Genomic DNA, 6,000 nt, shown 5'->3' with positions numbered 1-6,000 from the left:
TGTTTTATGTTGTTTTCTGTAAAGCACTCTGAACTGCTTTTGTATGATATGGAAGTAAAATAACTAAAACTAACTAAAAATATACTGAAAGTTTCAAAAAATAAAAGTACTTACACAGAATGGTCCATTCTGTATCATTAGTGCTGCAACAATTAATCTATTACTTGATTAGCTATCAGAAACTGATAACTGATCGAACTGAATATCTTTGCGTTGTTGACGATACAAGACATTTGAGGACGTCACATTGGGCTTTGGGAACATCTTTCACCATTTCCTGCTGTTTTATGGAAACAGCTAATCAATTAATTAAGAAAGTGGTCGACAGATTAATTAATAATGATAATAACCATTAGTTGCAACCCTAAAATAAATTATATTATTTTATTTTACCTACTGATGCATTAATGTTTACATCATACATCATAATTAAATTGTTGACTATAGTTTGTGCTATGAATGTCAATATATAAAGTTACTTGTGACTAAAACTGTCAAATAAGTGTAGTGGATTTGAAGTCAAACTAAAGTTCAGTAAATCATACAATAATATTTTATTGTTATGAAATAATTAAATAAACCAAGATTATGGTTATTATTTATAGTCTGACAGTTGGTCCAAACAATCTTTACTGATAATTAAAATAATAAAAACTACAATATGAAATGTTTGTTTATGGTCTCATTGAGGCTTCAGTCTGTTGAAAGCTTTTCATTCTGTATTTGACGGATCTCTGAGCAGTCTGACATGCTCTGATCCTCTCTCTCTCTCTCTCTCTCTCTCTCTCTCTCTCTCTCTCTCTCTCTCTCTCTCTCTCTCTCTCTTCATTTCTGCCTCTCAATTGGTCCACACTGCTCGTCTGCTGAGAGGGAGGAGGAGGAGGAGGAGGAGGAGGAGGAGGGATGGTCGGAGGGGAATACCGAGTTTCAGTTGCATTTGATACGCGAAAGCCTTCAACCCCCCAAACCCGAGCGCGTCGCTCCTGCAGCCCGTGAATGGATGGAAACACGGCGTGCAAGTGGGACAAACAATAACCAGCTTAATTAACGCACCGGCTTTGTTCCAATTGTCTTTTAATGTTGGAAAAAGTGGAGAAGCAGGAAAGCTTAGATCATGTGAAAACCAAAAAACACAGAGGAGTGTGGATTAATGCCCTGTTCGCCGGGGGACAGCTGTGGAGTAAACACATCCCAGCAGAGGATGGAGGAAACACTCGCTGAGACGGAATAAAAGACAAACATTTTTAAATGTGGTGACAGCTGCTTTCCCTCCAGTCTGAAAACAACGCGTAAAAAGGCGTCGGGATTCCCTTTGTCCCCACGTGTTCGTGAGCTGTGGAGAAGACGCAAGGTAATCCACCAGCTTTTCATTTCTGCCTGTCGAAATAGATTCACTTTTTACATTTCATTTGCCAGACGAGCTCGTGTTTGATCCGAAACGTGAACAGTGAGGGGAGGGGAAGCAAGGGCTGAATGAAAATGTGTTTTTGGAGATGTAGGCAAGATTTTGGTTGGCTTTGTTTGGTTCCTGTCATCGACAAGTTCAGTAGAAACCCACAGCATTTACACCCCTGTGTTTCCCCTCTTTTCTTTTGGCAGCATCCTATCAAATTAGTCCACTTAACATCGTTTAATCACACATTCGTGTCACATTCGTGCGTAAAAATTTAATGCAATTCACCTTTGACTTAAAGATAGTCTCAAATATTGACTTCAGGTGTGTCAAGTCTAAATTTGACCCTCTAATGTCACTAATTTGCCTCACATCTTTCACCAGATAGGTTATAGAACATTTTACCTTTAAATTTTTAATTGCATCTTGGTGTTCTAAGAAATAACAGCTCACCTGCTCATCTGCATGAGTACCATTGATTTACATTAGTCATGCTGGGGTCATATTTCCATCAGCAGTATTATACTGTACCTGTTCTGCACAACTACCTGCAGGAAGGTGCTCATTAGTCCCAGCAGGAGACACCTGGGCCATGTGGACGCTGCCTGATAGTGATGACCTGACCTGTTTTTTTTGTTTTTTTTAGACAAGTGGACTGTGTTGTTATTATTCATAAGATGTGCATTTATCAGGACCTCTAGAGCTATGCTCATGCTGCTATGCTTCATGCTGCCACAATCGCAGAAATTTAGAAGTCAATGCCAGCAGTGAAATTCCACAATTCATGATAAATAAAATCCAGCCATTGTTGTTTTTCTTTGCCACCTGAAATATAAACTTGCAGCTTTTAGGACAAAGGACAGAGGTGGTTATTTACTAAGCCTGATGCATATAACTGTCAGGAGAGTGTGTGGCAGGTGTGGAACGTAACAGAGTGCAGAAGAGATTTCTGTTGCTGAACTTTGAATATAACTTGAGCTGGAGTGTAAGCAGTAGTTTAAACTTAATGGTGTATTATATATTTTGTATATTTTGATGGGAGATGAGAGACTGAACAGTAAGGAGCCAGCATGGCAGTCTGCCACAACAACTATATTATTATATTTATTATACGTATTGGCAAGAATTTGGCGACACGATGTATATCACTATTCACTGGTTATGTTTTGATATATTGTGATGCTGTAAGCGAGGTGATATATCCCTATTTTTTTAAAAAACTCAGAATGAGAAAAGCATCACCATATGCAAAAAATCTGAGTTAAAAAAAAATTCACTTTTTGATACAATCAGTTAGAGAGAGAGAGAGAGAGAGAGAGAGAGAGAGAGAGATAACAACACTGCTGTCTAGTGGTCGGGGATTTAAACACAACACAAAATGCACCCCACCAATCTTTTCATGTATCATGAGAATACTCGAGCGTATTGATATTTTCTCACATCCCGAACAGACACTATGTTTTGGTGACAGATGTAACTGACTGAACAGTATGAAGAAAGGGTTGGAGCCTGCTACCACGTGCTATGGTCACATTATGTTGGCTAAAACACAGTAGCCTCGAGTGTTTTGTCATTGCAAACGTTGTGTAACGTAGCTGCTACAGACGTTATTAATGTAAATGAAATGCTGTAAAATTCTGAGGTGCTTCGCTCAGTTCGTCAGTTGTGTTTTTCTCCTTTCTTCTGAGCGTAGAGATGAAATGGTCTGAAAATTTCATATCATGATTATAGTGACCAAAATTTGCACAGTGATCAATATTACTGTTGTTAAAATGTGCTGAAAATGTCCAAAAAGCACTGATAAATTTTTATTTATGTTTTATGTTGAAAATGTCTCAAATTTGAAATAGCATGATGTCCTTCAGTGTTTTCACTGATGCAAAATAAAACCATGTTGCTGCACCTGATTCAGGGAGACTGTTGCTACCTTTGGTTGATGCTGGACAGTTTTTAATGTGAGTTTTTCTAAGTGTGGTAATCAGACATGGTTATCATGATCAATGTTTAAACAGTAATGCTAATCATCTGGAATTTTATCACAGTTTATCGTGAAACCAATAATTGTTTGATCCCTAAACAGCAGACTGGAACACCTGCATGCGTGTTTGCTGTCCTGGTACCAAAGTATCTGTTCTTGTGACATTTCTAGACTGAACTGAATTGACCATTTTTACACGAAGATTAAATCTCCTCCTTCCCCTTCATTTCCTAAATGTGGGCAGCTGTCAACACGTCCACCTGTCACTGACTTGGCAACTTGATTTCCAGTGTTGCAGAGAGCAGCAGCTTTCCTGTGATGCTGTTTTTGGCGAATGGCAGTAGCTTCGAGTACAGTGACGTTTAAGATCTTTTTACAGACTTTGCAGACACGTCGGTCTCGGCCTGCGTCTGCTGATCGTCGTAATTTTCATTTTTAAAATCTGCAAGTAACAGCTTGGCGGACTGAGAAATTATTCAGATCACGGACTGAAATGGGGGCTTGGTACGTTTGGGAATTCCTCAAGGGTCGCGCAGGCAGTGCGGGGACTCCCAGCAGTGACGGATCCAAACCAGCAGGGTGTCCCGCTTTGTGGAGGAAACTGTGAACAAACACATAAATCAGTCTGCTGATGGACTAGCTGGCAGGCGTGTTTCCTCTCTCTGGCAGCTCTCTCTGTTTTTGTCATTTCTCCATTCACCCTTTATCTTTCTTTTCCACTGATTCTTCACCTTCTACAGCAGATGCCCTGAAACTCGCTCCATGCTTCCCTGCTCGCCTTCTCTACCTTTAAATCCTCCAGCTCTGCTCACATTCCACATCTTCAGTCTTTGTCATTCCATCACTGGATGGCAGAATTACAGTATGTGTGACATTATTCCTTCAAACAAGTCTTCCATCCAAAAGTCAGGGTCTATTGATCTGCTGGCTTACAATCCATGTGCAAATGTGGAAACCCATTGATCCGTGAGCTGAGCTCTTAGTAGAAAGGCATTGCTGGCACGTGAAAAATCGCATCTGATGCTGACTGTCAAGATTGACCCATGCTATTTACAAATATTTAACTGGCGTCATTATGGAGCTGAAAGTGGTTACACTGACCTACTTTGAGATTGTAATTAGGCAATCTGTAATGTGAGCACTTTGATTGCATTAGAAAATGTGATGTTGATGCGCGTATTAAACCGTTGGGATATTCATTATAGTAATAATACGTTCAGTAATTTAACACTCGGCGTGCATGCCAACCAATTAGCATGCTTAAATCATGTATTGCACTTTCACCTAGTAAGTGGGTACATTGCTATTCTGTTCTCATAATAACTACAAAAAAAATCCTTTCAGACACTGATGAAAACCTGCTGGTCCCTCCTTTCAGCTGCCACTGCGAGATGTTTTATTCATTTATTGATTATTTTAAAAGAGAGCGGGCCCATCCACGCACATTTTTTTTTTTTGTATTTTTATTGTGTGGATGTCTAGATGGACGGCAGGAAAAGAAAAAAAAGCTCCTGCAGGATTTGACCCAGAGTAAGTCAGTGCACACATACAGTAACTCCAGAGGTGACTGTTTGATTAGGTCTGGACGCTACGATCCAATTCCCACTGGAACGAGCTGACCTATTACAAGTGTCAAGGATTACCTTCTCTGCAATAGATGGAAAGCAACGGCAGTCAGTAAATAGTCAGACTACAACACAGCTCCTTTTCTTTTATGGGATGTAAGTCTGAAGAACATCCACAGAGAAGCCTGACTCATCCATGTCAGAGCAATTGCTGACTGCCTGTGTAACTCAAGGGATCATGAGACTCCCAAACCTCGTGAACTGCTGTTTCTACTACTGTAGGTGTTGCTTTTGCAACTCCGTGTCCTATTTTTCTTATTATTATTTGGGTCATTTTAAAAGGATAGTTAGGATTTTTTGAAGTTGTACGAGGCGTAGTCAGTGAAAACTGTAACACATCTTGCAACCCTACAATGTACTGCTGTGGACAGTAACTTTACCTCCTAGGACGTGGAAGTTCCTGGACCACCGCTGCCACTAACGGTTAGCTTGTTTGTGTCATTGTGCAGCTTAGTTAGTTTGGACTCACTAAAGTCACAAAATTACAGGAATGGCATTTTCATATTTGTTATTTTTAAATAAAGAAATGTAGAAATGAATAACCAGCAGACTTATTTTACCCCATGTGTGCACAGTAAGACACCTGCATTGTGGATATTACTGTATTATCATTTTATATTATTTGTGTTTGTCATTGTGATGGACACTTTTCCCTATCATTATAACCAGTGCACATCAGGGCAGCTGTATGCTGTTGGCCTGCAAGTTATTTTTGTTTTGCAAGAGAAATATAGTCATATTATTACCAATGCAGAGATTTTCCTCAAAAGTAACCCTGATGTCATGAAAATCAAATATTTTCCCATCACTCCACAGATTGGTCAAACTGTCTGATGGCAGGTGAAAGTGGTGAAAAATACATTTAGCTGTTGACCCTGTTCACAGGAGTGTATTTCTTAGGCTTCTCCAAACTGAAGATGTGCCAAATGCCATCTACTGACGATGCATAAGTACCTCATACAATCCTACTGCAAAAAAAATCCAGACTATCCCTTTAAGCTGTT

At 39.6% G+C, this 6,000-nt stretch overlaps 1 protein-coding gene across 1 annotated transcript in view; it reads left to right on the top strand.

Moving 5' to 3' along the window:
- Positions 1-997: 997 nt before the first annotated feature.
- pde4ba (phosphodiesterase 4B, cAMP-specific a) overlaps positions 998-6,000 on the top strand; it is a 221,552-nt gene continuing 216,549 nt past the window's right edge. Inside the window, exon 1 of the mRNA XM_084723727.1 lies at positions 998-1,351. The gene's annotated coding sequence lies outside the window, so the exon portion shown is untranslated. The remainder of the gene's footprint in view (positions 1,352-6,000) is intronic.

The sequence above is a fragment of the Lutjanus erythropterus genome, chromosome 7 (assembly GCF_056507025.1).
Source record: "Lutjanus erythropterus isolate fLutEry1 chromosome 7, fLutEry1.hap2, whole genome shotgun sequence".
Classification (NCBI taxonomy): Eukaryota; Metazoa; Chordata; class Actinopteri; order Lutjaniformes; family Lutjanidae; genus Lutjanus; species Lutjanus erythropterus.
Note: the sequence above shows the minus strand (reverse complement) of the source record. Positions and strands in the feature narration are given on the sequence as shown.